General features: G+C 45.3%; 1 protein-coding gene across 1 annotated transcript in view; it reads right to left on the reverse strand.

Annotated features, from left to right (window-relative positions):
• SNAP47 (synaptosome associated protein 47) overlaps positions 1-9,846 on the reverse strand; it is a 51,516-nt gene that overhangs the window by 41,252 nt on the left and 418 nt on the right. The gene's annotated exons all lie outside the window — the stretch shown is intronic.

Consider the following 9,846-nt stretch of genomic DNA (forward strand, 5'->3'; position numbering starts at 1 on the left):
TGTTGGATAAGGCCAATGGCCCATCCAGTCCAACACTCTGTGTCACATAAGAACATAAGAGAAGCCATGTTGGATAAGGCCAGTGGCCCATCCAGTCCAACACTCTGTGTCGCACAGTGGCCAAAAAAACCAGGTGCCATCAGGAGGTCCATCAGTGGGGCCAGGACACTAGAAGCCCTCCCACTGTGCCCCCCCCCCAAGCAGCAAGAATGCAGAGCATCACTTGCCCCAGGCATAAGAACAGAAGAGAAGCCACGTTGGATCAGGCCAATGTCCCATCCAGTCCAACACTCTGTGTCACACAGGGGCCTATATATATATATATATATATATATATATATACGCATATATATGTATATGTGTGTGTATATGGGGGGAGGGGGGGTGGGCTCCCTCTTGGGTATCCTGCCCCCCCAGGGAAAGTGTATGCGCAATACATAGCCTCTCCTTTCCCGGTGTAGTGAATGCCACGTAGTCACTGTCCGGCTATGCCTGGCAGATGGTCACTGCAATGGCCTCTCCTGCATTACTGCATCCGTGGCAACACCTTCCCGCTGGTCCCCCCCGTTTCTCACAGAGTTTACCACGTCATGGTGCGACCGAATGTCCGGCGGTATAACCAGATGGGCAGGCTGGGCTCACCAACCTCGCCGACCAAGCAGCCTTATCTAGGGACAGCACTGCTTGCTCCACACGGAGAGGGGCCTAGAAAAGGTGGCCTAAACAAAGCTCGTCTCCCCCCCCCCCAGTTGGCTAGCCGCGGTCAACGGGCATCCTTACTTGCGGTCAAAAAATAACAACAAAGAAAAGGCATGCACCTGCCTCACAAAGTGCACAAAGACTAAAGCTTGCGTGTTGGAACATCAGAACCACGCTTGACATAGTAGACAGTGGTCGCCCTGAACGACGCTCTGCTCTAGTTGCCCACGAACTTCTCAGGTTGCCCTGCAGCCACTGTGGCCGGATCTGCCTGTCCCGCATTGGTCTTGTCAGCCACCAGCGAGCCTGCAGCAGACGTGGGCTACTGCACCCTTCTTAAATCTTCGTTCACGAAGTCAAGCCGAGAGAGAGAGTGTATATATATAGCCGCCCTGAGCCCGCTTCGGTGGGGTAGGACGGGATATAAATCAAATAAATAAAATAAATACACACACACACACATATATAAGGACTTCCTTTTACCCGTTTTAACCTGACTGCTCAGCAATTTCATTGAATGCCCACGAGTTCTTGTATTGTGAGAAAGGGAGAAAAGTACGGTACTTCTTTCTCTGCTTTCTCCATCCCATGCATTATCTTGTAAACCTCTATCATGTCACCCTGCAGTCAACGTTTCTCCAAACTAAAGAGCCCCAAGCGTTTTAACCTTTCTTCATAGGGAAAGCGTTCCAAACCTTTAATCATTCTAGTTGCCCTTTTCTGGACTTTTTCCAATGCTATAATATCCTTTTTGAGGTGCGCTGACCAGAATTGTACACAGTATTCCAAATGAGACTGCACCATCAATTTATACAGGGGCATTATGATACTACTGGCTGATTTGTTTTCAATTCCCTTCCTAATAATTCCCAGCATGGCGTTGGCCTTTTTTATTGCAATCGCACACTGTCTTGACATTTTCATTGAGTTCTCTACCACGACCCCAAGATCTCTCTCTTGGTCAGTCTCTGCCAGTTCACAACCCATCAACTTGTATTTGTAGCTGGGATTCTTGGCCCCAATGTGCATTATTTTGCACTTGGCCACATTGAATCTCATCTGTCACATTGACGCCCACTCACCCAGCCTCAACAGATCCCTTTGGAGTGCCTCACAATCCTCTCTGGTTCTCACCACCCTGAACAATTTAGTGTCATCTGCAAACTTGGCCACTTCACTGCTTACTCCCAACTCCAGATCATTAATGAACAAGTTAAAGAGGATGGGACCCAGTACTGAGCCCTGTGGCACCCCACTGCTTACCGTCCTCCACTGCAAAGACTGCCCATTTATACGCGCTCTCTGCTTCCTATTAATCAGCCAGTTTTTTATCCACAAGAGGACCTGTCCTTTTACTCCATGACTCTCAAGCTTACTAAGGAGCCTTTTATCAGGAACTTTACCAAAATTCTTTCTGGAAGTCATGGTAAACAACATCTATTGGGTCTCCTCTGTCTACATGTTTGCTCACCCCCTCAAAGAACTGTAACAGGTTAGTGAGGCAAGATCTTCCCTTTCAGAACCTTATTTAGAAGGAATAGATGCCTGAGTTTCTTACATGTAAAATTTTGAAAACATCCAGTATTTGAAAAACAGAGCTGTACACTTCAGCACTTCTTGCTGCTTTAAAGATACGCTGTCCTGACTTGGATAGGCCAGGCTACCCTGATCTTGTCAGATCTCAGAAGCTAAGCAGTGTCAGCCCTAGCTAGTATTTGGATGGAAGACCACTAAGGAATACCAGGGTCGAGATGCAAAGGCAGGCAGGCAATGGAAAACCACCTCCGAGTATCTCTTGACTTGAATACCCCACAGTGTTTCCACAAGTCAGATATGACTTGACAGTAAAACAATGAAAAGGATATACTTAGTTTTTGCTACCAGAAAGTCAGGGAAAGATAAAACTCGAAAATATAAAATAACTTTTGTAGTAAAGTGTTATACTGATAGAAAATGTCCTCCTACAGCTACCATAAAACAAGCAGCATATTTGGACAGCTGATTAAATGCTGTGATATTGAAAATGCTGACCTCTTACAATAGTGTATTTTCATACACATCACATTAATTGTGGACAAAAAGTCACATTTGAAGGGTTCCCCTCCCCCAACCATCTCATCAATTATTCCTGGGTTTTTTGAAGGGGAGGGGCCTTCAAATCTCTACACTGATAATGTTCAGGACTGGCTGACACATGCATTCCCTTACTTTATTACAAGAATAACAAGTTGGCTGACATGCAGAAATGTGCCATTAGTTAGAACTTCCATGCAATCTCACACACAGTGGTTTTTAATAGAAGCAGATCATAAATTCTGCTGCCTATGCCCAGACAGAGGACTCGAGCAAGGTATACTCTTGTGTAAATCAAACCCACAGTTCTCCTGAACATACACCGTCATTCTGCCCTCTAGAAGAAAGCAGGATTCTAGATTTTTACCCCTCTGGCCCTTCTGCATGATTTACTGTAGTTACTTAATGATGCTACCCCATTTACCTTCTCTGTTTGTGGATTCAGGATCTTCAGACAACCTCGTATTTGCCATTGCTTATGTTTTATGAAGTCTCCAACTGAAGCCTTGTGATTTCAGAGCAAAACACAAACTTCCCAATAATTTCAGAATGGATCAACACACTGGGAGGGGGACCCAAAGGGAGGGGGAATCCACAGTGTATGGAACAAAATAAAAAAAAATGCAAGGGAGATACTTGCCAATCTACAACTCAAGAAAATTTGAAGTTATGGGGAAATGCCAAACATTAAGTACTAGTGGACTGCATGATTCACCTGTGAGCTATACATTTACCATAGGATTAGTCATTCACCAACATAATATACAAACAATGACTGGTTAATACCTCAGTACCACAAACATTCTGGCTTACTGCTACAGTACTTTTAATAGATTATAAAATCTATATGGGTCTCTGGTGGGAAGAAAGTCTCACAAACCCTTACTTTGCATACTAAAGGCCAACACCATGCTGGGAATTATTAGGAAGGGAATTGAAAACAAATCAGCCAGTATCTTAACACCCCTGTATAAATTGATGGTGTGGTCTCATTTGGAATACTGTGTACAATTCTGGTCACCGCACCTCAAACAGGATATTATAGCATTGGAAAAAGTCCAGAAAAGTGCAACCAGAAGTGCAACTAGAACGAGCCGCCCTGAGCCACCTTGGTGGGAAGGGCGGGATATAAATCATAAATAAATAAATAAAAATTAAAGGTTTGGAACACTTTCCCTATGAAGAAAGGTTGAAACGCTTGGGGCTCTTTAGCTTGGAGAAACGTCGACTGCGGGATGACACGATAGAGGTTTACAAGATTATGCATGGGATGGAGAAAGTAGAAAAAGAAGAACTTTTCTCCCTTTCTCACAATACAAGAACTCGTGGGCATTCAATGAAATTGCTGAGCAGTCGGTTTAAAACGGATAAAAGGAAGTCCTTCTTCACCCAAAGGATTAACATGTGGAATTCACTGCCACAGAAGGTGGTGGTGGCTACAAGCATAGCCAGCTTCGAGGGGGTTAGATAAAAATATGGAGCAGAGGTCCACCAGTGGCTATTCGTCACAGTGTGTACATATATATGTGTGTGTGTGTGTGTATATAAATTTTTTGGCCACTGTGTGACACAGTGTTGGATGGGCCATTGTCCTGATCCAACATGGCTTCTCTTATGTAAAGAAAATGTAATGAAGCCATACACAGCAGATGACACAAAACAGAGAGGGTGACTAACACCATTGCATTTGTGTAGCTCTTCAGCTTTCAAACCGCTTCACAGAAGTCCTTATTGAGCACCGAAGGGCAGCGCTGTTATCCCCAGATTACAGACAGGGGACTGAGGCTGAGATACCTTAATGATACCTAGTGAGTGGTTGGCTGAAATTGGAACCGGTGACTTCCCAGATCACAGCGCATTCTTTAGCAAAGAGCTCCCCCAAAACGTTTCAGCCTTTGGGTGCATTTGGAATTCCTATACAGCACGATGGGCGCAGCTACAAAATGCCTATCGTGGTTTACCTCCAGTCACACAACGAAGGCTCTTGTGCTGCTGCGGTAGCTGCTCCTGTAACAACATTTTTTGAAAAACCTGCAGTGCCAACCAAATGCCTTCCCAGGTAAGAGCCCCACTTGGCCCTGCCCACTTTCTAAAAACACTTGGAAACGTGCTGTTAGGCACCCTGGTGACCACAGGCACCACATCGGGGACCCCTGCTTTAGCCACTGCACCATACTAGCTCTGTCACAGGGATGGCCTGACTGTGGCTTGGGAGTCACATGCGGCTCTTTCACACATATTCTGTGGCTCTCACAGTCCCCACTGCCCTGTCGGCCAGCTTGGAGAAGTTGTTTTCTTTCCACCTTTCCTTCCCTCCACCTGGTTGCCTCCATCTTCATTTCTTGTAGCTCTCAAACATCTGACGTTCATGTCTTGTGGCTCTCAAACATCTCACATTTATTCTACGTGGCTCTTATGTTAAGCTTGGCCCTCCATTCTGGCTGCAGGTGCCCCAAGACACACGAGGGGAAGGTCTGCTATCTACAGTGACTGAAAGATGTAGTCTGTTTACAGCCATCCATGTTTTCCTCCAGGGGACCCAAGCTGCATCCAGGAAAGTGGCCAAGCCGTTCCATCAACAATACCTCATCGCTAGTGTTTTCTTTTTACACTCAATTACATTCAAAAGTAGCCTAACGACGCATTCAGAACAGAGAAAAGCTGCTTGTAGTGGGGACAGCTGGGAGCAGAGAAGCAGTTCTGCTATCTCTCTGACAAAGCTCCTTCTTTTCCACTCTAAGAAAAAAGTTAAAAAAACAACCCTATTTTGATTTTTAAAAATTCTTCAGATCAATCTGTCTGCTGCAGGGGTGGCCAATGGTAGCTCTCCAGATGTTTTTGCCTACAACTCCCATCAGCCCCAGCCATCAGCCATGCTGGCTGGGGCTGATGGGAGTTGTAGGCAAAAGACATCCGGAGAAGTACCGTTGGCCACTAAAGGCAATGATTCTCCAACATCTCAGGAAGAAGTCTTTCACATCACCTAGAACTGGATCCTTTTAATTGGTGACATCAGGGATCGAACCTGGGAACTTCTGAATGCAAAGCAGAAGCTCTCCCACTGACCCCCAGCCCTTCACCCCAAATCTTCCCTAACAGACTTTTGCCTCAAAATGCGTCAGGAAATGTCTGTCATAAATGAACAAACTGCCCACAACACTTCCTGGAGATTTTCCTCCTTTTGCCCTATGGATTGGTTTCTCTCTCTGTTTTTGTATGTACCTTTCACAAAGCAAGACATTCATCAGATGCATCAAGCTTACCTCATCAGATGCATCACAGTACTTGACTAAGAAAGCTCACATCACAGTACATGTGCTAATCCTCTAGTTCAGGGGTGGCCAACGTTAGCTCTCCAGATGTTTTTCTGCCTACAACTCCCATCAGCCCCAGCCATTGGCCATGCTGGCTGGGGCTGATGGGAGTTGTAGGCAAAAAACATCTGGAGAGCTACTGTTGGCCACCCCTGCTCTAGTCTAAAGCTGTTGTGTTTAGAATCATTTCATCCCATAGCAATTAACAGGGGGGAAAAATTCTCACCACTGGTTTAACCATTACATGAAGGATTTAAATAAAAATATGGAGCAGAGGTCCATCAGTGGCTATTAGCCACAGTGTGTGTGTGTGTGTATGTATATATATATAAATATATAAAAAAATGTGGCCACTGTGTCACACAGAGTGTTGGACTGGATGGGCCATTGGCCTGATCCAACATGGCTTCTCTTATGTTCTTATGTGACACAGAGTGTTGGACTAGATGGGCCATTGGCCTGATCCAACATGGCTTCTCTTATGTTCTTATGTGACACAAAGTGTTGGATTGGAGGGGCCATTGGCCTGATCCAACATGGCTTCTTTTATGTTCTTATGTGACACAGAGTGTTGGACTAGATGGGCCATTGGCCTGATCCAACAGGGCTTCTCTTATGTTCTTATGTGACACAAAGTGTTGGATTGGAGGGGCCATTGGCCTGATCCAACATGGCTTCTCTTATGTTCTTATGTGACACAGAGTGTTGGACTAGATGGGCCATTGGCCTGATCCAACAGGGCTTCTCTTATGTTCTTATGTGACACAAAGTGTTGGATTGGAGGGGCCATTGGCCTGATCCAACATGGCTTCTCTTATGTTCTTGTGACACAAAGTGTTGGACTGGATGGGCCATTGGCCTGATCTAACATGGCTTCTCTTATGTTTTTATGTTATGTTAATGATGGCTGGATAGTTTTCGTCAGGGCAGCCAGGCCCCTTGCAGCGGACTTATGGCTACCCCAGCAAGGGGCTCTTAGGGAAAGTGAGAAGCAGAGGTGGTTTGTCATTGCCTTGCTCTGGATAGGTTCCTGGCCATGGGCCGTAATAATAATAAACTGAAACCGCATACGTTCTTTGGTGGTCTCCCTTCCAAATACCAGCTCTGCTTATCTTCTGAAATCTGACAAGTCTGGACAATACCATGCTGCCTTTCCTCCCCTAAACCACTGTTGCTACACAGACAATGAGAATGTCCTACCATTGGATTCTTACTTTGTTCTGTTACTTCAGACCAACAGCTGCACATGGATCTACCTTGCAAAGACTGCTTGCTTATTCACAAAACTGATTTTTCAAATTACAGGATACCTTCTTTTAAAAAAGAACAGAACAGAAACGGAGATGGCACCTGTTTCTCAGTCTGAGTGTTTCCAGATGATCCCACGCATGGGAAGATCATGGGGTGCTCACACATCCCCAAACACACAGGTTGAATAATCTCTTCTCAACTGTTACGTCCTATCTCTATACATGGGGGGGGGGGGGGGGAGATGGATGAAGCAGATGTGCATCTCAGCAAAGCCAAGAGAAAACTATATACCTGAAAGTGAACAGAAATGTTTGCTGTGCACCTTGTCAGATAAACGTTTTGGTTTCTATTTATTAGGAGGGTCCCAATAGGTAGTGTTCAATATATTTACACTTCTTGTCTTGCTCCAGTTTAACGGTGTACTTCATAGACTGTACTCGTCTACAGTCATAAGACCATTGGTTAGTCATTTGTTTGTTTTGGGGGGGAATGGTTTCTTTATGCCTCTCTGTACTCTATTTGGATTGAACTGAAACGTCTGTCGAAGCTGTTTGGATGCATTGACGAAGTTGCATATTTTGTATATTTGTAAGTTAACAAAAATATGATTTTTTTTTTAAAAAGATAATTTTTTAATGGCCCAAAATATGCGCTTGCCACAGAACATATGTTAAGCGCTTAAGGGCACCCCATGACACTGCCTTGATTTTTCCTGCAACTGTTAACTGCAGCTTGTTACAAACTCTACTCTCAGGTGACACACAGAGGTACAAAAACAAGGATGTACAAACAAGGCCCAAAGGATTCAAAGAGATCTAACCAGTCACATGTCTGCAGCACTCAAGCACACACAAGATAAGCACAGCTGACCGTTCAAAGCATCAACAAGAGTCAATGAGCAAGCTCTGAGTTGGGGAGGTGGGAAACTGAGAAGGCACAGCTCCAGGTCCACATCCAAAGTCATTATTATTTATTTACAACCCACCTTTCTCAATAAGAGTGAAGGTAAATTCCAGTCTAAGGTCTCTAACCTTTTGGAACCTGTGGACACCTTGGCGTTCTGATGCAGCAGGGTGGTGGGCACAATCACAAAACGGCGGCCAAAGGTGGAGAAGCCAATCACAAAATGTCAGGGAATAAGATAATATATAATTTTCATAGTGACTACCAAAGATTTCAGGTTTTCACGGCTGGCATCATCATTAGGGTTTGTAGAATCTTTTGGGCTCAAGTGCCATGTTCTACTGGAGAAAGTTTTTCTTCCAGACGTTTCGTTCTCTGATAACGAAATGTCTGGAAGAAAAACTTTCTCCAGTAGAACACGGCACTTGAGCCCGAAAGATTCTACAAACCCTAATTTCATAGTGACTTTTCAACAAAAGCGCTGTTTAACAGAATACCTTTTTATCTGTATAGCCATTCAGTAACACCACCAGGCAAAATTCCTCACTATCCCTGCCCACTTTCTCAAAGTACTCGGCAGGATTGATGGCCCCCCCTGGGCAACACGCTGGGGGCCCTTCGATGCAATCAATACATTGCAATATCCGATATGGAATGCAACAAAAGTAAGATCCCAGCAGTTCTTCCAAAGCACAAGTACCGTATCTATTGAACAATGAAGAAAACGGTATTAAATAGAAAAAACAAAGCAATAGTAAGATAATATATGCAGCAAACAGGTAGAAAACACTCCTGTATGGTTCAAAGTCCCATTTCTTCCGTACAAGCACCTTCCTGAACCATATTTTGATATTGCTCTGTAGAGAAAAAAAACCTTTCCTAAGCAAGTCTGTTGTACAGTTTGGACGTGAAACTTCCTGAACCCCTTCAGGCAGCCCATTCCACAAGGCGCGCATCCGCGGAGAAGGGGAAGCCCACCAAAAGAAGCCCCAATGAAATAGAATGCAATGCAACTTTTCAGCAATCCCATTCAACTCCTGTTCCTTACCTTAGGTTGGAAACTAGGAAGGGGAAAGGGCAGCTAGTATTTCTTCAAGGGACAGGATGAGCCCCTTAGTTTATAGCAAGGTGGAGGCAGTGGGGGGGGGAGAGAGAGAATAAGATGGAATTGGCCCTGCAACCTCCCTTATAGCACAGAGGGAGAGGGACAGAGCCCGACTGCAGGCATAGCCACTGGGGGGGGGGAGAGATTCTGGGATGCCCACTGTTCCTCCCCCTACCACAATAAATGACAGCACTTCTTAGGGCCCCCCCACTCCAGCCTGCGAAATTCCTGGCTCTTTGGGGTTTAGGAAACTCTAGGAAACGACGCCCCCTACGCTCTATGGTATACCATAGAGTTTGTGCTGCCCAGCGGCCACTTCTTCCAGGTCAGTCTAGGAGGTCTCCAGGCCCCAGCTGGGGGTTGGCAACAGACCACTGGTGTTAGCCCCCCCCCCACTCCAGCCTGCGAAATTCCTGGCTCTTTGGGGTTTAGGAAACTCTAGGAAACGACGCCCCCTACGCTCTATGGTATACCATAGAGTTTGTGCTGCCCAGCGGCCAC

Source organism: Heteronotia binoei, chromosome 10 (assembly GCF_032191835.1).
Source record: "Heteronotia binoei isolate CCM8104 ecotype False Entrance Well chromosome 10, APGP_CSIRO_Hbin_v1, whole genome shotgun sequence".
Classification (NCBI taxonomy): Eukaryota; Metazoa; Chordata; class Lepidosauria; order Squamata; family Gekkonidae; genus Heteronotia; species Heteronotia binoei.